The sequence below is a fragment of the Geotrypetes seraphini genome, chromosome 5 (genome assembly GCF_902459505.1).
Source record: "Geotrypetes seraphini chromosome 5, aGeoSer1.1, whole genome shotgun sequence".
NCBI lineage: Eukaryota > Metazoa > Chordata > Amphibia > Gymnophiona > Dermophiidae > Geotrypetes > Geotrypetes seraphini.
This window is the reverse complement of record NC_047088.1, coordinates 2,164,729-2,188,522: the sequence shown is the minus strand read 5'-3', so window position 1 is coordinate 2,188,522 and position 23,794 is coordinate 2,164,729. Positions and strand designations below refer to the sequence as shown.

Below are 23,794 nucleotides of genomic sequence, written 5' to 3'. Positions count from 1 at the left end.
TTGTGTTGTTCAAGACCTTTAGCAGTATCGCTATAGAATTTTATCTGTTTTATTGATTTTCTATTTATATTTTATATAGGTCATTCCATGTCAAGTGGACCAGGAGCCCACGCTTGAACCCCTTGAAATCCAACCAAATTTTACAGGGTTAAGGTCTCAAATGAAACTCTACAAAAAATTTGGGATCTATCTCAATTTGGTCAGGAGTTAGGGGTGGTTGAACAAAAGCAATCAATCTACTCCCATGCCTCGTGTGATCTAAAATGGCAACTTTGCTTAAGCACTGCGGCAGAAGGAAACTACATAGGAGTCTGATATTTGGCACTTTGGTACAACATCTTGGGGCAAGTTTCTGTGCCAAGTTTGAAATCTATTGCGAACGTGCTTTCATTTCTACAGGTCAGCAAAGAAGGCAAAAAAAAATTCAGGAATGAAAATTTTTGGCACAGTTTGGCTCCATACTGCTGCTGGTAGGTAAGTCAGCTGAGGGTACAACTTTACCAGCAGACATGTACCATGAGGTACTTCCAAGATTTGTAATATGAGCTTTTACAGTGAAGCTGAAGATACAACCATCCAAAAATATGGCTGTACGCATTTATGCAAATTTTATTTTTCAGATTCAAATATCTCTAATGTATAGTTTGTTTGTTTTTTATTTTGTATATCATTTGAAAGAGCATGTTTTTTGCTACAGAAGCTATCCTGTTTCATCTTGGACCCGATCTTTCTTTGATGAGAAAACAGTTACTTGCCGTAACAGGTGTTATCCAGGGGCAGCAGGCAGATATTCTCAACATATGGGTGACGTCATCCACGAAGCCCCGATGCAGACAGCCTCGCAAGCAGACTTGCTTGAAGAACTTTAGAAAGTCCACGACTGCCGCACTGCGCATGTGTGAGTGCCTTCCTGCCCCACATAAAGCGCGCATCTCCTCAGTTCAGATAGCTAGCTAAGAAGTCAACCAGGGGAGGTGGGTGGGTTGTGAGAATAGCTGCCTGCTGTCCCTAAATAACACCTAAGAACATAAGAATTGCTACTGCTGGGTCAGACCAGTGGTCCATCCTGCCCAGCAGTCTTCTCACGCGGCAGCCCTCAGGTCAAAGACCAGTGCCTTGAGACTGCTGGTGTCACTCTTCCAGTCTAAGTATTATCCATTTACCCCCCACTCTCTGTTTCTTATGCTCCAGCCAGTTTTTAATCCATGTGAATATTTCACCCTCGATTCCATGGCTCACAATTTTCCGAAGTAGTCGTTCATGTGGAACCTTGTCAAATGCCTTCTGAAAATCCAAATATATAATGTCGACCGGGTCGCCCTTGTCTATCGTAGGAACGTAGGAAGAGGGGAGACATGATCGAAACATTTAAGTACCTCACGGGACGTGTCGAAGTGGAAGATGATATTTTCTTTCTCAAGGGACCCTCGGCCACAAGAGGGCACCCACTCAAACTCAGGGGCGGAAAATTTCACGGCGACACCAGAAAGTATTTCTTCACAGAGAGAGTGGTTGATCATTGGAACAAGCTTCCAGTGCAGGTGATCGAGGCAGACAGCGTGCCAGACTATAAGAATAAATGGGATACCCATGTGGGATCCCTACGAGGGTCAAGATAAGGAAATTGGGTCATTAGGGCATAGACAGGGGGTGGGTAAGCAGAGTGGGCAGACTTGATGGGCTGTAGCCCTTTTCTGCAGTCATCTTCTATGTTTCTATGTTCTATGTTTCTATGTTTCTATCTGACTGTTTACTCCCTCGAAGTGGTGCAGCAAGTTCATCAGCAAGATCTGCCTTTGCTGAAACTGTGCTGGCTGGTCCTTATTAAACCATGTCAGTCAAGGTAATCAATGATGCGGTCCTTTATCAGTGCCTCTACCATCTTTCCCGGTACCAAGGTCAGACTCACTGGTCTATAGTTTCATGGATTTCCCCTTGAACCATTTTTAAAGATCGGCGTTCACATTCGCCACCTTCCAGTCTTCTGGAATCTTTCCCAATTTGATCGACAGATTGGCTATTAGTTGAAGCAGTTTAGCTATAATCCCTTTCAGTCCTTGATGACCCTCGGATCGATGCCATCCGGTCCTGGGGATTTATCGCTCTTACGCCTATCAATCTGCCTGCATACCTCTTCTAGACTGACCATCAACCCTGTCAGTTTCCCATCTTCATTTCCAGCATATAGCCCAATGGTTTCCGGTATGCTGTGTATATCCTCTTTGGTAAATACAGACACATAAAATGTGTTCAGTTTGTCTGCGATTTCATTGTCCTCCTTTAGCACTCCTTTTATTTCATGGTCATTCAAGGGTCTCACCACTTCCTTTGCGGGTTGTTTTCCCTTAATATATTGAAAGAACGGCTTGAAGTTTTTCACCTCTTTGGCTATTTTTTCCTTGTAGTCTCTTTTGGCCCCTTTTACTGCCTTATGGCACCTGCTTTTATATTGTTTGTGCTTATTCCAGTTTTCGTCCGTTCTTGACCTTTTACATTCCTTAAATGAAGTTTTCTTGTCTCTGATCACCTCCTTCACCTCTACAGTGAGCCACGCCGGTTCTTTGTTCTTTTTCCTCTTGGATCCTTTGTTGATACGCGGTATATATAGATTTTGCGCCTCGGTGATTGTGTCCTTAATGGTGACTGTGTCTTGTTACAGTAAGTAACTGTGCTTTATCCCAGGACAAGCAGGCAGCATATTCTCAACATATGGGTGACCTCCAAGCAAACCAGAATGGGATGGTGGCAGTGTTGGCAATTCAGGAGAATACATTTTGTAATACTGCCTGGCCAAAGTGGCCGTCCCGTCTAGAAAAAGAATCCAGACAATAATGAGAGGTCAAAGTATGAACTAAGGACCAAGTGGCAGCTTTGCAGATTTCCTTAATAGGAATAGATCTGAAAGCTATAGATGCCGCCATGGCTCTAACTCTATGGGCTGTGACTCAATCCTCTAGAAACAGTCCAGCCTGAGTATAGCAGAAAGAGATGCAAGCAGCCAACCAGTTGAACATGGTTCTCTTGGAAACTGATGTCCCAACTTATTTAGATCAACAGAGACAAAAAGTTGAGTAGAAGATCTTTGTGGCTTAATCCTTTGAAAGTAGAAGACCAAAGCATGCTTGCAGTCCAGTTTCTCCAAGATGAGAATGAGGCTTTGGAAAAAACACTGGAAGTCCAATGGATTGATTGAGATGAAACAACTTTTGATAAGAATTTAGGATGAGTACGGAGAACCAACTTGTTGTGATGGAATATTGTGAAAGGTAGGTCCGCTACCAAAGCTTGTAGCTCACTGACTCTGCGAGCAGACATGAGAGAAATAAGGAAGACCACTTTCCAACTTTCCAAGTGAGATATTTCAGATGAGCCATAGACATTGGTTCAAATGGAGGCTTCATCAACTGAGCAAGAACCACACTGAGATCCCAAACCACTGGAGGCGGTTTGAGAGGTTTGACATTGAAAAGTTCTTTCATAAATCTGGAAACCACAAGATGAGCAGATAGTGATATCCCTTCTAGTGGCTGATGAAAAGCCAAATTGCACTGAGATGGACTGGAATGGATGTTGATTTGAGGCCTGAATGAGATAAATGAAACAGGTAATCCAAAACTGAAGACAAGGAGGTAGATTGAGGCTCCTTGTGATGAAGAGCGCACTTATCAGAAAACCTAGTCCATTTCTGGTTGTAACATTGATTAGTGGTAGGCTCCCTAGAAGCCTCTAAAATGTCCTTGACGGAGAGAACTATAGATTGGCAATTATCTTGAAAGGTACCAAGCTGTCAGGTGCAGAGACTGCAGGCTGTGATGAAGTAGAGACCCGTGACTCTGTAAGTAGATACGAAAAAACTGGTAGAAGTAGTGGCTCCCTGCTGCTGAGCTTAAGTAGAAGGGAGAACCAAGGTTATCTGGGCCACGGAGGAGCTATGAGAATCATGGTGGCATGTTCTTGTTTGAGCTAGAGAGTTGCGCGAGGACAGAAATCTCACCCGTCCCCGTGAGGAATCCCCTCTGTCCCCGCCCATCCCCGTGAGGAATCCCCTCCGTCCCCGCCCATCCCTATAAACTTCAGAAATAGTTATTTCATTTAATTATGCTACTGAATTAAAGGCTCTGGTAGAGACCCATTTACAAATAAGCAAAAGACACTTTATTAATTTGGAAATATTAATTGGGAAGAATGCATACTTTGTAAACGGGTTTCTACCAGAGCCTCCAATGTCCCCATTCCCATACAACTCTCTAATTTCCCACCAGTAATAGCAAGGGTCAGCAACAGTAGAAATAAACCCAGAAATTCATTTCTTTTTCTTTTGAACACAATACAAGGACATGTGCTATATACATTTCCCAAAGCTGACATATTTTAGTCAATAAATTCTGGTTTTTACTTTTGTTGTCTGGACTTATTTTTCCATCAAGTTGGTCCTAGTTTCTATTTTACACTTTCCCATCTTATATAAATCCTTCTGTTGCTGTCCACTCATGCCCAATTCTCCTTTTCTATTCCCTCAGAAAACAAATGTAGACTAAAGACAGAATGAATGTCTTTACATTGTGAATGGAATAAATTATACATAAGAACCACATCATACATGTAAAGCTGTGAATGAAATGAATTATGCGTGAGAGCACATCATACATGAAAATAAAAAAAGACAGACTTAGAACTCATAGCAGGCACTTTAAAATACCAATTTAAATATAAACAGTCATAACAATAAAGAGCCCATACAACAGGAATAAATTATGCATAAGAATCACATCATCCATAAAAATCAATAAAATTAATAAGAGCAGACTTAAGAGAAGCAGGAACATTTAGATACCAAAAAATGGACAGTCATAACAGGGAAAAAACTTATAAACCAGGCATAAAAAAAATCATATCATACATGAAAATCAATAAAAGCTGATTTAAAACTCATGGCAAGCCCGTTTAAATACTGATAAGAAATGGACAGTCATAACAGAAAACCTCATACATTAGGCATAAAAATGTATGAACATCATGTTGAGGGCTAAATGGACTAAGCCATAACCATGTAAAAGAACAGCTGTGGAAGGCTTTAAAATCAATCAACAAATAGTGGCATTCATAGAGCCTGTGGTGGACCTCTAAAGATATGAATTGCATCGAAAGAAAACTAAAGAAGTTCATTCCAAGATGTGACTCACTCCAATGAAAAAGGAAGACATGCAATGGCATATGCTGAACCAGCACCAAAAAAAGCACAACAAAACCTAGAGGGGGTGAAAGCTACCACTAGTTTAAAAACGAGTCCAGATAACAGCAGGAGTTGTAATGGTAGCATGGTAAAATAGCATTGTTCACAATAGCCTCAAACATTTACTTGTCGCTATAAATGAACATCACACAAGCGCACAAAAATAAATCTCCTTACCAAAGACTGCAGAAGTAATTTGAACAGCATGGCTGCTGCATCTCTTTTGCTGCTAACTTAAAACTCATTGGCTGATTTCTACTTCGTGCCGGTGTCCAATCAAAAATCAGCTTCTATGGAGCCTTTGGTAGGAAGATTAAGAAGCACTGTTCTGAGAAGATCCCTGCACACTGCTTGTAACTGATACAAACCTTCCCTCCGGGGAAAGACTTCCGGGTCAGCTATAAGTGGTGTGTTGCAGGCAGGAAAAGGAGACGAGCCTCTCTCGGCTCGAGCTGCCTCCAACTCCGCGGAATCCCCGCAACCCGAGGTGGTGTCCTGACGGGATCCCCGCAACCCGAGGTGGCATCCCCATGGGATCCCTGCGACCTGAGGGGGTGTACCCACAGGATTCCCGCGACTTGAAGGGGAAACCGCGGGATCCCCGTCATTCCCGTTACCGTGCAGCTCTCTAGTTTGAGCTTGACAAGTGCCTTGAGAATGAGAGGGAATGGAGGAAACACATATAGGAATCAGCTCGTCCATTCCAGAAGAAAAGCATCTGCCTCGAGGCGATGACGAGAGTATATCCTGGACCAAAACTGAGGCAGTTTGTTGTTCTGGGAAAATGCAATGAGATCTATCTGAGGAGTTCCCCACTGAAAAAAAAAATATGATGGAGAGATGACGAATTGAGTCTCCATTCGTGAGGCTGAAGAAATCGAGTCAATTTGTCCGCTACAAAGTTTTTCTTTCCTTGAATGTAGATGGCTTTCAGAAAGATGTTGTGAGGAATTGCCCAATTCCAAACTTTCTGAGCCTCCTGGCAAAGGGGAAGGGATCCTGTTCCTTCCTGCTTGTTGACATAGTACATGGCAACTTGATTGTTTGTACGAATGAGGCCTACTTCATCGTGAAGAAGATGCTGAAAAGCTTTGAGAGCACTGAAGATCGCTCCGAGTTCCAACAGATTTATGTGACACCGACGATCTGTACAGAACCAATGCTCTTGAGTATGGAGACCATCGAGATTCAGGCCCCCTAGCGTAGGTCAAGAAATCTGTCGTGAGGACTTTCTCATGAGGGGGTGTTTGAAACAGCAAACCTATAAAGAGATTGGAAGAGAGCACACCAGTAAAGAGACTGTCTCAATGAAGGAGTCACTGTAATGTGCTGAGAGGTTTGAAAGCCTGCGCCCACTGAGATGCCAGGATCCACAGAGGAATTCTGAGATGAAGTCAACACGTCGATCGCGATCGACCGGTAGCTCAGGAAGGTAACGTGAGTCGATCGCAGAGCCCATCTCGGACTCCGTGATAGACTCGTGTTGCCGTCCCGATCTACCGGGCCTATCAGCCTTCCTCTCCCCGACGTCAAAGACACCGACGCCGGGCATTAGGCTGTTTTTGTCATTTCGGGGGGGGGGAGGGGAAAACGTGGCAGTGGCAGCAGCAGCAGCAGCAGCCTGAAAAAGAAATCATTCTGGCCGGGGTCGGTGTCATGCTCCGGAGCTTCTACAGCCTTCCTATCTCCCTCTCCCTTCTACCTGCTTCCGGCCAAACCCCCTGCTCTGCGGCTCTCTTCGGCAACTCAGCAGCAGCGATCGACACAAGCTTCTGATGTCGGGGCCTACCCTCTGCGAGTCCCGCTTGTTTCAACTTCCTTTTTCCACAAAGGCGGGACTCGTAGAGGGAAGGCCTTGATGTCAGCAGCTTGTCTTGATCACCGCTGCTGACGAGTTGCTGAAGAGAGCCGCGGAGCACGGGGGTGTTGCCAGGTGCAGGTAGAAGGGAGAGGGCCAGATGCAGGACTCGTGGGTGAGGGAGGAGAAGAGAGAGAGAGAGGGGAGGGAAACAAAAGGAAATATTTCATACTGGGCTGGGCCGGAGTGGAGGGAGGGTGGAAAGATTCTGGCTACAGGGTGCAGTAACAAAGGAAAAGGGGGGAAAGCTGAAAATGGAGATAGTGACACAAAGAAGAGAAAGGGTAAGCAGGATCTACTGAATAAGGATAGAGATACAGAGGGGACATGAAGAGGAGGTGAAATAGAGACATAGAAGTAATGCTGAAAAAGTGTGTGTGGGGGGGGAGATAAAGATATTGAAAGGGCAAATGGTGAACATGGGGTAAAGATAAGGACAGAGACAAATGAAGATTCTGAAAAAGTGGTGAGATAGGGATATAGGTGAGATGGACACAAAGAAGGGTGATGCTGGAAAATAGGTGGAATGGTAATTCTGACAGACACAGAAGGGAAATGCTGGATCAAGGAGAGATGGGGCTCAGGCTGGATGGAATGAGGAGAAATGCCTTGTTTTCCCAGAACTTCCTCTCCTACGTCAGAATTGAAGTCAGGGAGCGGAATGCTGGTCAGTGCAACGCTTCTGCAGGGAAAGCTTGGGACGGCGGTGGCTTGGGGGCTGTTCCCCGATGGCGGTGGCAGCAAACCGAGTGGCTTGGGGGGGGCACGGAGAAAGAAGGAAAGAAAGGGGGCAGACAGGGAGACAGAAAGAAGGAGGAACAGGGAGACAGAAAGAAAAAGTTGGGGGAGAGAATGAGGTCTGGAGGAGAGGAAACATACAGGAGGCTGAAAGAAAGGAAGAAAGATTGGATGCACAGTCAGAAGAAGAAAGTGCAACCAGAGACTCATGAAATCACCAAACAGCAAAGGTAGGAAAAATGATTTTATTTTCAATTTAGTGATCAAAATGTGTCTGTTTTGAGAATTTATATCTGCTGTCTATATTTTGCACTATGGCTCCTTTTTACTAAACCGCAATAGCGTTTTTTAGCGCAGGGAGCCTATGAGCATTGAGAGCAGTGCGAGGCATTCAGCGTAACTCCCTGTGCTAAAACCTACTATTGTGGTTTAGTAAAAAGGGAGGGGGTGTATTTGTCTATTTTTGTATTTTGTTACTGAGGTGACATTGCATAGAGTCATCTGCCGTGACCTCTTTGAAAAAACCCGGAATATGAATAATTAACATTTTCTCTGCCTTTCAGTGTGCTTTGTGGTTTTTTTTTTTACTTTATTGTTGGTAGATCATTTTGACTTAGTCATTATAAAAGTAGCTCGCAAGCCCATAAAGTGTGGGCACCCCTGACTTAGCAGAACCATCATGTGTCTCTCTGAGAGTGAAGTAAGAACATAAGAATTGCAGCTGCTGGGTCAGACCAGTGGTCCATCGTGCCCAGCAATCCACTCATACAGCGGCCCTTAGGTCAAAGACCAGTGCCCTAATTGAGACTAGTCTTACCTGCATACGTTCTGGTTTAGCAGGAACCTGTCTAACTTTGTCTTGAATCCCTGCAAGGTGTTTTTCCCTATAACAGCCTCCGGAAGAACGTTCCAGATTTCTACCACTCTGAGTGAAGAACTTCCTTACGTTTGTACAGAATCTATCCCCTCTTAACCTTAGAGAGTGCCCTCTTGTTCTCTCTACCTTGGAGAGAGTGAACAACCTGTCTCTATTTACTAGGTCTATTCCCTTCATTATCTTGAATGTTTCGATCATGTTCACTCTGTCTCCTCTTTTCAAGAGAGAAGAGGCCCAGTTTCTCTAATCTCTCATTGTACGGCAACTCCTCCAGCCCCTTAACCAGTCGCTCTTCTCTGGACCTTTTCAAATAGTACTGTATCCTTCTTCATATACGGCGACCAGTGCTGGACGTAGTATTCCAGGTGAGGGCGTACCATGGCCTGGTACTTCAGCGTGATAACCTCCTCCAATCCCCTTCTTAATCATTCCTAGCATTCTGTTAGCCCTTTTTGCCGCCACCACACACTGCGCAGACGGCTTCATCGACTTGTCAACCAGTACTCCCAAGTCTCTTTTCTGTGGGCTCTCTCCGAGTATAGCACTAGACATCCTGTATTCGTGTATAAAATTTTTTTCCCACGTTAACCTCATTTGCCATGTCGCAGCCCATGCCTTGAGTGTGTTTATGTCACATTGCAGGTCTTCGCAATCTATCTGTGTCTTCACTACTCTGAATAACTTTGTATCGTCAGCAAATTTAATCACCTCACTTGTCGTAAGAATTTCCAGGTCGTTTATAAATATGTTGAAGAGCACGGGTCCAAGCACCAAACCTTGCAGCACTTCACTCGCGATGCTTTTCCAGTCCGAGTATTGTCCATTTACCCCCACTCTCTGTTTCCTATCCACCAACCAGTTTTTAATCTACATAAGTATGAGTATATCACCCTCTATTCCATGGCTCACAATTTTTCGTAGTTGTTCATGTGGGACCTTGTCGAACGCCTTCTAAAAATCCAGATATACAATGTCAACCTTGTCTATCTGCCTATTTACTCCATTAAAGAAGTGCAGTAAGTTCGTCAAGCAAGATCTTCCTCTGCTGAAGCCGTGCTGGCTGGTCCTCATCAGATTGTGTCCATCAAGCATCAATGATGCTGTCCTTTATCAGCGCCTCTACCATCTTTCCCAGTACCGAGGTCACGCTCACGGGTCTGTAGTTTCCCGGATCTCCCCTCGAACCTTTCTTGAAGATCAGCGTAACATTTGCCACTTTCAAGTCTTGCGGAATCCTTCCTGATTTCATTGACAGATTAGTAACATAGTAACATAGTAGATGATGGCAGATAAAGACCCGAATGGTCCATCCAGTCTGCCCAACCTGATTCAATTTAAATTTTTTAATTTTTTCTTCTTAGCTTTACCCAGTACTGTGCTTGGGTTCCAACTGCCGAAATCTCTGTTAAGACTTACTCCAGCCCATCTACACCCTCCCAGCCACTGAAGCCCTCCCCAGCCCATCCTCCACCAAACGGCCATATACAGGCACAGACCGTGCAAGTCTGCCCAGTACTGGCCTTAGTTCAATATTTAATCTTATTTTCTGATTCTATATCCTTTGTGTTCATCCCACACTTCTTTGAACTCAGTCACAGTTTTACTCTCCACCACCTCTCTCGGGAGCGCATTCCAGGCATCCACCACCCTCTCCGTAAAGTAGAATTTCCTAATATTGCCTTTGAATCTACCACCCCTCAACCTCAAATTATGTCCTCTGGTTTTACCATTTTCCTTTCTCTGAAAAAGATTTTGTTCTACGTTAATACCCTTCATTTGAACGTCTGAATCATATCTCCCCTGTCTCTCCTTTCCTCTAGGGTATACATATTCAGGGCTTCCAGTCTCTCCTCATACGTCTTCTGGCACAAGCCTCCTATCATTTTTGTCGCTCTCCTCTGGACCGCCTTAAGTCTTCTTACGTCCTTCGCCAGATACGGTCTCCAAAATTGAACACAATACTCCTAGTGGGGCCTAACCAATGACCTGTACAGGGGCATCAACACCTTCTTCCTTCTACTGACTACGCCTCTCTTTATACAGCCCAACATCCTTCTGGCAGCAGCCACTGCCTTGTCACACTGTTTTTTCACCTTTAGATCTTCGGACACTATCACCCCAAGGTCCCTCTCCCCGTCCGTGCATATTAGCTTCTCTCCTCCCAGCATATACGGTTCCTTCCTATTATTAATCCCCAAATGCATTACTCTGCATTTCTTTGCATTGAATTTTAGTTACCAGGCATTAGACCATTCCTCTAACTTTTGCAGATCCTTTTTCATATTTTCCACTCCCTCTTCGGTGTCTACTCTGTTACAAACCTTGGTATCATCTGCAAAAAGGCACACTTTTCCTTCTAACCCTTCAGCAATGTCACTATTAGTTCCTTGATTACCCTCGGATGGATGCCGTCCGGTCCCAGAGATTTATCGTTTTTAAGCCTATCAATCTGACTGCATACCTCTTCTAGACTGACCATCAAACTTGTCAGTTTCCCATCTTCATTTCCTGCATATAGCCTGTCGGCTTCTGGTATTTTGTATATATCCTCTTCGGTAAATACAGACACAAAAAATGTGTTCAAATTGTCGGTGATGGCTTTGTCCTCCTTTAGTACTCCTTTTATTGTATGGTCATCCAACAGCCCCACTGCTTCCTTTGCGGGTTGTTTCCCCATAATATATCAAAAGATTGGCTTATTGTTTTTTGCCTCCTTGGCTATTTTTTCTTTGTAGTCTCTTTTGGCCCCTCTTACCGCCTTATGGCACCTGTTTTGATGTTGTTTGTGCTTTTTCCAGTTTCCATCCATTTTTGACCTTTTCTATTCCTTAAACAAAGTCTTCTCGTCTCAGATCGCTTCCTTCACCGCTACAGTGAGCCACACCGGTTCCTTGTTCTTTTTCCTCTTGGTTCCCTTGATGATACGCGGTATATATATAGATTTTGTGCCTCAGTGACTGTGTCCTTAAAAAGGGACCATGCTTGCTTATCCTCTTCTTAATCTTCCCCACCATGATTCTCATCCCTTCGCAATTCCCTTTTTAGAAATTCAGTGCCATGGCCGTCGTTCTGGATTGATGTTTTGCCCATGTCCAGGTTGAAGTGGATCATATTGTGATCATCGTTTCCCAGCGTCCCCTCTACTTATACACCTTGCACCAGTCCTTGTAGTCCATTTAGACCTAAGTCTAGAATTGCATTTCCTCTCGTATTTTCCTTGACAAGTTGTTCCATGAAGCAATTGCCTACAGCATCCAGGAACTTGGTCTCCCTACTGCAGTCGAAGGTTCCTGGGTTCCAATCTATCCCCAGATAATTGAAGTCGCCCATGATAGCTGCGTTGCCTCCCTTGCAGTTGTGTTTAATCTCGTCCGTCAGTCACCGCCCCCTCTCTGTGGAATGCCCTCCCATTAGACGTTCGATTAGAGAACTCACTTGAAAAATTTAAAGTCAAACTTAAAACTTTCCTCCTCTTAATCCCTTGATTCTTCTGAAGCTCTGAAACATTAAATGCTTCTTCTAAAGTGATTCCCATCCTAATGTTTTAACACTCCCCATATACCATCCTTTTTTATTAATTTTACTTTGATGTATTTAATAAACAACCTTTCCATCCCCTACTTTCCTTCTGTTTCATGTACGTTAATCTGAATTCGTCTAGGATTTTTAATATCTGATAAAATATTGCTTTTATTTATTTAAGAACATAAGAAGTTGCCTCCACTGGGTCAGACCAGAGGTCCATCGCGCCCAGCGGTCCGCTCCCGCGGCGGCCCATCAGGTCTGTGACCTGTGAAGTGGTTTCTGACCACTTCTATAACCTACCTCTAGTTCTATCTGTACCTCTCAATCCCCTTATCCTCCAGGAACCTATCCAAACCTTCCTTGAACCCCTGTAGTGTGCTCTGGCCTATCACACCTTCCGGAAGCGCGTTCCATGTGTCCACCACCCTCTGGGTAAAAAAGAACTTCCTAGCATTTGTTCTAAACCTGTCCCCTTTCAATTTCTCCGAGTGACCCCTAGTACTTGTGGTTCCCCACAGTCTAAAGAATCTATCCCTGTCTACCCTCTCTATGCCCTTTAGGATTTTGAATTGTTTTTTGCAATCTTTTTATATTGTATATCGTTTAGACACTTGTTTTGATAGACGGTATATCAAAAATAAAGAAACTTGAAACTCCCATCAGTCTCTTCGGACTGCCCTGGGGGCTGGTAGTAGATGTCAATCTTCATTTCCGTTCCATTTGTTCCCGGTATTTTGGTTTTCAGTGTTTCTCTCCAGTAGACTCAATTCCCACTTTGATGTATAGGGAAATACCTCCATCTTTTTCTCCTACTCTGTCTCTGCGATATAGCTTGTATCCCGGTAGCACAGTGTCCCAGAAGTTTTCCTCATTCCACCATGTTTCAGTGATGCCGATGTCAAGGTTATTTTTTTGTGCCATAGCTTCCAATTCTCCCAACTTATTCCTTAGGCTCCTTGCGTTCTTGTACATACACTTGAATTTGCGGCCTATTAACTTTCTTGCATTTCCTTCCCTCTTGTGTCCCTTTCGATCTGTCAGGATTTCTATCTTGCCTATGATCCGGTGAGTCTTCCCTGCAATCTTCCTTCATGGTATCCTCTGGGAATACTGTTTCCTGAACCATCGACTCTTGGTCGATTGTGGGCTTTCCCCTTCTTCCTAGTTTAAAAACTTTTCAATTTCTCGATTAATGTTGTTTGCAAGTAGCCTCATTCCGTCTTCGCTGAGGTGAAGTCCGTCTTTCCTGTATAGCTTGCTTTTCCCCCCAGAACATCATCCAGTTGCGCACAAAGTAGAATCCTTCTTCCTCACACTAGTGCTTCATCCATGAGTTGACTGCTTGCAGCTCCATCTGCCTCTTCCCGTCAGCTCTGGGTACCAGCAAGATCTCCGAAAACGCTACCCTCAGTGCTCTGGTCTTCAGCTTCCTTCCTAGCATCTGGAACTGGTCCTTCAGTGTTTCCCTGCTGTAGTTCCCATTGCCCACGTTGTTTGTCCCTACATGGATCACCGTATTTAACCCCTTCTGTGCTGTCGATGATCCTGTCGATGCGGTTCACTATATCTTCTACCTTGGCTCCTGGTAGGCAGGTCACCAGCCGATCCTTTCTTCCTCTCGCTATGTGGTTGTCGACTTGACTGCTGATAAGAGTACCCCACAATGATCACTGTCCTCTTTATTTTCTCTTGTCTCTCTAGCCGCAGGTCCATGCCCCGCGGTGTATGTCCATCTCTCCAGTCGTAGGTCTGTGTCCTCTGTGCACTTCCATCTTCCCTCATCATGGCATTGGCTTGCACCGGACTCGTCTTCCTTTGGGTTCCCTCCGCCGTTTCCAGGTCTCGCTGCTGTATCACCTATTCCTTTCTTGTGGTTGTCCTCCAGGTGGTCCTCACTCACTGTAGGTGTATCTTGGCTGTTTTACTTTTGTTAATGATTTTCCACGGCCTCCATGTATGCTTCCTCGATTAACTTCTCTAACTCCCTGACTTCTTCCTCAATGGTTTCCTCTGTCATGAAGTTTTCTGCCTCCCTGTCCTCCTCCATTGCTCCAAATGGAGCTTCTAGTTCCAGTATTCTGCCCTCCAGGAGTCTGACTTGCTTCTTCAGGCCCTCCAGTTCCTTGCAACGAGTGCATACATAAGACCGCCTCCCAGAGGGGAGGTAGTCATACAAATGGCAAACAGTGCAAAAAACTGGGTAGCTCAACATCCTGCTTCTGTCTGCTGCTGCCATTGCTGTCCACTTGCCGGTCTGGCATCTGAAGTGGCTTTTCCCTGTTTCCCTATATTCCTTCTCACACTTTGTCTGAAGTGGCTTCTCCTTGTGTAGGAATATGTGTAGCATCCTTGGTGTTACTGTGAAGTCTCTCTCCTGATTTTAAACCTGCTACCCTTGTTACTTGTGTGTGTCCTCTGTGTCTGCTGTAATTGCCCTCTGCTACTACTGTGTTTGTTTATCTACTGCTTGTCTGTCCTGTTGCCCTTGTGGTACTTGCCTGTGTAGGTGTCCTTCCCTAGTGTTTCTTCTTTGTGGTGACTTGTCCTTTCTTAAGGCCCTTCGCAAAGGCGCTCTCTTTGCCTGTCCAAGAAATTTCAGATTTTATCGAACAAAGGTGTTTCATCCAAATCAGACCGGATTTCATCAACACCACTCCACCGAACTTTCACTTATCGGGTTGACCACCAAAATCCTTTATCACCTAGACCATCACCAGTCGGTATTACTTATTTCATTGGATCTTTCATCAGCTTTAGATCACAAACTCCTTCTTGCGCAATTATATGATATTGGTATCTCAGTTCAAGTTTTCTTCATTTTTTTCTGATCAGATTTCCAAGTTTATTTTTAATTCAACATCTTCCGATCCCATAACAACTGCATATGGTATCCCGCAAGGCTCAATTCTATCTCCCTTATTCTTCAACATCTTCTTAGCCCCTCTCCTAGCCCTAGGCCAATCTATTGGTTTTACAACATTCGCTTATGCGGATGATGTACAACTAGTTCACCCAATAGACCTAAATAACCCTAACGAAATTATTCGCATTAATCAAAAATTAGAAAAGATTAACTCTTGGCTTGACGCACACAAGCTCTCCTTGAATGTAAAAAAGTCAAAATTAATGTTTTTTTCCATTTAAAGATGGCCTCTCTCTTCAATCCTCTTTAATACTTAAAAAAAACTACCTATCAAAGAGGTACCCTCTCTAAAATTACTGGGAGTTATATTTGAAAGTAAATTCACTTATCACTTACATATTAGTACAATTGTTCAACGCTGCTTCCATCGATTATGTATGATTAAATCTTTAGCAAAACTGTTAGAGCCTTCTTCCTTGAACATTTTAATTCACTCTCTCGTTATCTCATGCATAGATTACTGTAATGCCCTCCTCAAAGGCATTGCAAAAAAGGAAATAAGAAGACTTCAAATAGTACAAAACATTGCCGTAAAAATCATATTTAATGCAAAAAAGTACGACCATGTCACTCCCCTCCTACAGAAAGCTCACTGGCTTCCAATAGAACATAGGATCACCTACAAAATTCTATTACTAATTTTTAAAACCAAAGCAAATAACCAACCTGAATTTATTAACAATTTATTTATTCCGTATAATCAAACTAGGACGTTAAGGTCCACAGCTCACAACCTTCTCTCTATTCCCTCCCTGAAATATGTCAGTACAATGAGGGCTACAATTTTCTCTGTTAGTGCCTCTTCTCTTTGGAATAGTATTCCAAATCACTTACGCAAAATAACAAGTCTCGCCAATTTTAAGGCAAAGTTAAAGACATTTTTATTCCTCGATGCCTTTGTAACTTAAACTGCCCTTTTAAGGGCGACTAAGATTCAGGAAAGATTTTTTATCTTCTGTTTCCCTTCCCTTTGTTCTTTTCCTTGAATGGTCCTTTTCTCTCTATCAATTGTAGTTCTAATCCTTCTTTCCTTTCGTTCCCGTTCGTCAGTGTCTATAAAAAATTGTCATTTCCCCCATTTTGTCTTTGTTTGTATTGTAAATTAATGTTGTAAAACCTTGGTAAAAAAATGCTTTTTCAGCCTTCATATGCTAAGGAAAGTTAGATCCTGCTTCCATCTAAAACAAACACTTTACCCTCCTTGTCCAATCCATCATCCTTTCCAGATTGGACTATTGCAACTCTATCTATTTAAGCCTGACTAAGAAAAATCTCCACAGGCTCCAGCGGATTCAGAATGCAGCAGCCAAGCTCATCTTCGCTAAAAGTAAATTTGGCCATGTCTCCCCGCTCCTCGCAAAGCTTCACTGGCTTCTGATAATCGCCAGGGTCCACTATAAATGCGCCCGTTTAGCTTTCAAAATCCTACACGGTATCCTCCCTCCCTTTATCCCTCTTTCTTTGAATTCCTCATACTCTAATACCACCAGATCCTCCCACAAATTAAAACTATCCTTCCCCTCGCTAAAAGGCATTTCCCACACAGGAAAGCTAGGGACATCCCTCCACTTCAAAATCACTGAGCTCTGGAACAACCTTACCTCCCCTCTTTGGAACTTGAGCTCTCTCCAAGTTTTCCGCAAACATCTGAAAACCTGGCTTTTTTCAAAAAATGTAAGCCGCTCCAACTTAGGAATCAAGAAAACTCTTATATCTGGCATCCCAAGTCCTCTAATATTCTTCACACTTCTACCTCTAACCCTCTGTTGTAGTTCTTTCCTATTTCATCTACTGTAAACCGTGCCGAGCTCTATGAATGTGGAGATGATGCGGTATACAAACCTAATGATTAGATTAGATTAGTTTTGGCAATATCATACACCGCCTAGAAGGCTTGACATGGCGGTATAAGAAATTTTAAATAAACTTGAAACTTGAATTAAAAGATGCTCTGGACTTTCTACTTTGTCCATGGAATCTAATCTCTGTACTCATCATGAAGCCTTGATTCTGATGAAGTTTGAATTTCTACAGAAAAACTGCTGTAATCCATTCAGAAAACAGAATCACAGCAATATCAAAAGATCTACGCCCAATTGATCTTCCTGCAGCTGATCATTTAAAAGCTATCACAAAGCATGAGTTTAAACCAGGCCAAAAGCTTTGCCCAAGATGCATACAAGACTTGCATGTCAAACTGCAAGATCTAAGTAGCCCTAAGTCTGGTCAGTGATGACCCTACCAATGCATCTGAATACCTCAATACCAGCTTTTTACCACTAGGAATCTCTCCTCTATAGATTTAATGGATTAGCAAGCAAAATTCCTTAAGTTATGCTAAACGCAAACTCTCTGAAGCCCATAATGCAATTGCAGACCAAATTGCAGTTATTGGTGAATTAACTCCAGCTGATATCAAAGCAGAACCAGAAAGTGGCCAATGTAAAAGGTGTTTTGACTATAACCTTCTATTGACTGAACTGAAGCAGAAGTTGGAACTATCTAGTAATAGGGAGAAAATACAAATTCTCACTCTTGCTCCACACAGCTGTACTACTGAGAAAACTGCTTTGGAATTTGGCGTTTCAACAGGAATGTTTAAAAAGGCCAGGAAGCAGGGTGGCATTTTTCCTGTTCCAGCAACAAAGAAAGGAAAAGTGCTTGCTCAGCAGATTACACAGAAAGTCCTGGATTTTTATGAAGACGATGAAATCTTTAGAATATGCCCAAGCAAAAAAGATTGTCTCCGTTAGGATCAGTGGTAAAAATGTGCAAAAGCAGAAAAATTGCTCTTATCCAATCTGAAGGAACTGTACACCAACTATCGCAGTCAGCATTGGCCTGAAATTGGGTTTTCAAAGTTCTGTGAGCTTCGGCCAAAGTGGTGTGTCACAGTCAGTTCATCAGGGACTCATTCAGTCTGTGTCTGCACAATCCACCAGAATGTGAAACTTAATGCTTTCAGCAATTACAGTTCCAGATGACTACAAGGTGCTTCTGAATATAACTATCTGTGATATGAACTCAAAAAACTGCATGTTGCAGCGGTGTGAAATATGTCCTGGGCAGATCCCTCTGGAGGAATATTTTACTGAGTTCTTTGGTAAATATGATCCAGATGATATCACTGAATTTAAGCAGTGGATTCACACTGATTGGGATACACTGGAAACTCGACAGTTATCCATAGAGGACTTCACTTCTGAATTAATTAGAAAAATTTCTAATTTGGCCAGCCACCATTTAATTTCCAACTACCAAAGTGCTTATCTGAAGGAACTGAAAGCAAATATAAAGGAGGGGCATGCTATTGTTTTGATGGACTTCGCTGAAAATTATTCCTTTAGGATGCAATACAAGGGTTCCACTGGGAAAACAGCCAAGCAACATTACACCCCTTCGTTGTCTACTTCTCCAATCCTGATATCCAAAGCCTATGCATATGCATGATCAGTGACTACTTGTGTCACGAAACTATTGCTGTTCATGTATTTTTGAGGAAGTTTAATCTGAATCTGAAGGAAGTCTTGCCTGTTTTAAGCCATATTCACTACTTTAGTGACGGTTCTACTGCGCAATATAAAAACTTCAAGAAATTCATTAACCTCTGCAGCCATGATACTGACTTTCAAATTATTGCTGAGTGAAACTTCTTTGGCACCAACCATGGCAAATCTCCATGTGATGGCATTGGGGGAACAGCCAAGTGTTTAGCTGCCCATGCCAACTTACAATGCCCTCTTAAAAACCAAATTTTGACACCAAGGGATCTATTTGAATTCTGCAATAAATCTGTATTGGGAAGCAACATCAAGCAAGAAATTGAGAAGTTTTTAAACTAAGAAGGGGAAAGCTGACAGTCGACATAGAGACAGTGGTTCGGGAAATGGTATAACCAGAGGATACCGTGCAAGAAGATTGCAGGGAAGACTCACCGGATCATAGGCAAGATAGAAATCCCGGCAGATCGAAAGGGACAGAAGCGAAGGAGGTAGAAAGTGCAAGAACGTAACAGGTCACAAACTTAAGTGTATGTACACAACACAAGGAGCCTATGAAATAAAATGGGGGAATTGGAGGCTATAGCACAAAAAGATGGCCTAGACCAGTGTTTTTCAACCTTTTTACACCTATGGACCGGCAGAAATAAAATAATTATTCTGTGGATCGGCATCAGTCCCTGGACCAGCGGTTGAAGAACACTGGGCTAAGTCATGGGCCAGATCCCGCCCATCTCTACCCAATCTCCACCCCAGACCCCGCCCCCAAAATAGTACTAATTGTAACACTATTTTTTCCATTCATTTTTCACAGATACACAATATAATCTTATTAACACATAATGGTTAACCACAACATTAAACTACACAAAGCACACTGACAGCAGATTTAAAATCTCAAAATTGACATAATTCAATCACTAAATTCAAAAATAAAATCATTCCCACCTACCTTTGTTGTCTCCCTCCCTCCATGCTATACCTTACCTTCTGGCCTGCTCCCGCTTGGCCATTTTATGCAGCCCCCAGTGTTATCTTCAGGTTGGCTCCCTCTTTCTCACCAATGCAGTGCACAAAGCTGTAGGCAGCGGCTCTTTGCGCGTCCCATGCCTCATCTGGAAGCCTTCCCTCTGACGTTGCAACGTCATAGAGAAGGCTTCCTGTTCAAGCGCAGGACATGCGTAGGAGCCACTGCCCGAGGCTTTGTGCACTGAATCAGTGAGAAAGAGGGAGCTGGCTCGAAGATAACGCCACGTCGATCGCACCGTGAACCGACGTTTGAAGAACACTGTTTTAGGCCTGATGCAAATGCTGGCCCTGTGGACCGGCAAGAAATTTCTGTGGACCGGCACCGGTCCATAAACCGGTGGTTGAAGAACACTGACCTAGACATCATCAGAATCACGGAAACATGGTGGAACGGGGACGTCTGGGACTCTGTACTACCGGGATACAAGCTATAACGCAGAGACAGAGTAGGACAGAAAGGTAGGGGTATTGCCCTATACATAAAAGAGGGAATTGAGTCCACCAGAGAGAACACGCCAAAAACGAACAATAAGGTAGAGTCTCTATGAACCAAAATACCGAGAACAAATGGAATGGTTACGAAGATCGGCATCTACTAGATCTATTCGGCAGTCCGAATAGACTGATGAAGAAATGACGGATGAGATTAAACACGAATACAAGGGAGGCAATGCAGTTATCATGGGCGACTTCAATTATCCAGGGATAGATTGAAACCTAGGCAACTCCAGCTGCAGTAGAGACAAAGTTTCTGGATGCTGTAGGCGATTGCTTCCTGGAACAACTTGTCATGGAAGATACGAGAGAAAATACAATTCTAGAGTTAGGTCTAAATGGACTACGGGGACCGGCACAGGGTATAGAAGTAGAAGGGACGCTGGGAAACAAGTGATCACAACATGATCCACTTCAACCTAGACACAGGAACAAAAAATTCGGTTGAGAACAAAGGCCACGGCACTGAACTTCCATAAAGGCAATCACGAAAGGATGAGAGTCATGGTGAGGAAGAAGATTAGGAAGAGAATAAGCATTGTAAATACACTAGAGCAAGCATGGTCCCTTTTTAAGGACACAGTCAGAGGCGCAAAATTTATATATATTGCGTATCAACAAGGGTTCCAAGAGGAAGAACAACAAGAAACTGGCGTGGTTCACTGTAGCAGTCCATCATTCCCAGAAGTCCGCTCATGCGGTGGCCCTTTTGGTCAAAGACCAGCGCCCTAACTGAGACTGGCCCTAGCAGGGTATGTCTTTGTTCAGTAGGAACTTGTCTAACTTTGTCTTGAATCCCTGGAGGGTGTTTTCCCCTATGACAGCACTCTCTGGGGGAAGAAGAACTTCCTTACGTTTGTATGGAATCTATCCCCTTTCAACTTTAGAGAGTGCCCTCTCGTTCTCTCTACCTTAGAGAGGGTGCACAACCTGTCCTTATCTACTAAGTCTACCTCCTTCAGTACCTTGAATGTTTCGATCATGTCCCCTCCCAATCTCCTGTGTTCAAGGGAGAAGAAGCCCAGTTTCTCTAATCTTTCACTGTACGGCAGCGCCTCTAACCCCTTAACCATCTTAGTCGCTCTTCTCTGGACCCTCTCAAGTAGTACCGTGTCTTTCTTCATGTACGGCGACCAGTGCTGTACGCAGTACTCCAGGTAAGGGTGCACCATGGCCCAGTACAGCAGCATGATAACCTTCTCCAATCTGTTCATGATCCCCTTCTGTATCATTCCTAGCATTCTGTTCACCCTTTTCGCCACCGCCGCACATTGTGTAGATGGCTTCATCGACTTGTCGATCAGAACTCCCAAGTCCCTTTCCTGGGATGTCTTTCCAAGCACGGCCCCGGACATCCTGTACTTGTGCTTGAGATTTTTTATACCGATATGCATCACTTTACACTTATCCACGTTGAACCTCATCTACCATGTCGATGCCCATTCCTCGAGCATGATTATGTCAAGTTGTAGATCTTCGCAATCCCCTTGGGTCTTCACTACTCTGAATAACTTCATGTCGTCCGCAAATTTAATCACCTCACTCGTCGTACCTATATTCAGATTGTTTATAAAGATGTTGAAGAGTACAGGTCCAAGCACCGAGCCTTGCAGCACCCCACTGGTGATGCTCTTCCAGTCCAAGTATTGCCCATTTACCTCCACTCTCTGTTTCCTACGTGAGTATTTCTCCCTCGATTCCATGGCTCGCAATTTTCAGTAGTCGTTCATGCGGAACCTTGTCAAACGCCTTCTGAAAGTCTAAATATATGTCGACCAGGTCGCCCTTGTCTATCTGCTTGTTTACTCCCTCGAAAAAGTGCAGCAAGTTTGTCAAACAAGATCTGCCTTTGCTGAAACCGTGCTGGCTGGTCCTCATCAGACCCTGTCCATCGAGGTGATCAATGATGCGGTCCTTTATCAGCATCTCTACCATCTTTCCCGGTACCGAAGTCAGACTCACCGGTCTATAGTTTCCTGGGTCTCCCCTCAAACCTTTTTTGAAGATCGGTGTAACATTCACCACCTTCCAGTCCTCCAGAATCTTTCCTGTTTTGATTGACAGATTGGCTATTAGTTGAAGCAGTTCAGCTATGGTCCCTTTCAGTTCCTTGATGACCCTCGGGTGGATGCCATCGGGTCCCAGGGATTTATCGCTCTTGAGCCTATCAATCTGCCTGTGTACCTCTTTTAGACTGACCGTAGACCCTGTCAATTTCCCGTACTCGCTTACAGCATATAGCCTGATGGATTCTGGTATGCTGTGTATATCCTCTTTGGTAAATACAGACGCAAAAAAACATGTTCAGTCTGTCGGCGATTGCTTTGTCCTCCTTTATTGCTCCCTTTATTCCTTTGTCATCCAATGGTCCCACCGCTTCTTTTGCGGGTCGTTTCCCTTTAATATATCGAAATAACGGCTTGAAGTTTTTCGCCTTCGTGACTATTTTTTCCTCGTAGTCTCTTTTTACCACTTTTACCGCCTTATGGCACCTGCGTTGATGTTGTTTGTGCTTATTCCAGTTTTCATCTGTTTTTGATCTTTTCCATTCCTTAAACGAAGACTTTTTTTGTCTTTGATTGCTTCCTTAACCTCTACAGTGAGCTATGCCGGTTCTGTATTTTTTTTCCTCTTTGATCCCTTGTTGATATGTGATATACATAGATTTTGTGCCTCAGTGACCGTATCCTTAAAAAAAGACCAAGCTTGCTTCAGCGTCTTTACGGTGTTTATCCTCTTCTTAATTTCCTTCCCCACCACGCATCTCATCCCGTCGTAATTTCCTTTTCGGAAGTTTAGAGCCGTGGCCGTCGTTCTTGACCAACATTTCGTCCCTATTTCCAGGTTGAAGCATATCATATTGTGATCCTGTTTCCCAGCGTCCCTTCTACTTTTACATCCTGTGCCGGTCCTCGCAGCCCCTTTAGAACTAAGTCCAGAATTGCGTTTTCTCTTGTGCTTTCCTTGACAAGTTGTTCCAGGAAGCAATTGCCTACAGCATCCAGGAACTTGGTCTCTCTAGCGCAGTCTGAGGTGCCTAGGTTTCAGTCTATCCCAGGATAGTTGAAGTTGCCCATGATAACTGCGTTGCCTCCCTTGCAGTTACGTTTAATTTCATCCGTCATTTCTTCGGACTGCACTGTCGATCAAATCAGGAAAGATTCCGGAAGACTTGAATGTGGCGAATGTTATGCCGATCTTCAAGAAAGGTTCGAAGGGAGATCCGGGAAACTACAGACTGGTGAGTCTGACTTCGGTTCCGGGAAAGATGGTAGAGGCACTGATAAAGGACCACATCATCGATTAACTTGACAGACCCAAACTGATGAGGACCAGCCAGCACGGCTTCAGCAAAGGATGATCTTGCTTGACAAACTTACTGCACTTCATCGAAGTAGTAAATGGGTAGATAGACAAGGGTGACCCGGTTAACATTGTATATGTAGATTTTCAGAAGGCGTTCAAAAAGGTTCCACATGAACTATTACTTGAAAAAAATTGGAAGCCATGGGATAGTGGGTGATATATTCACGTGGATTAAAAACTGGTTGGCGCATAGGAAACAGAGAGTGGGGGTGAATGGAAAATACTCGGACTGTAAAAGCGTCACGAGTGG

General features: G+C 43.7%; 1 protein-coding gene across 13 annotated transcripts in view; it reads right to left on the bottom strand.

Moving 5' to 3' along the window:
• The window catches only part of ZMYM3 (zinc finger MYM-type containing 3), a 677,821-nt gene that overhangs the window by 503,532 nt on the left and 150,495 nt on the right, over positions 1-23,794 (bottom strand). The gene's annotated exons all lie outside the window — the stretch shown is intronic.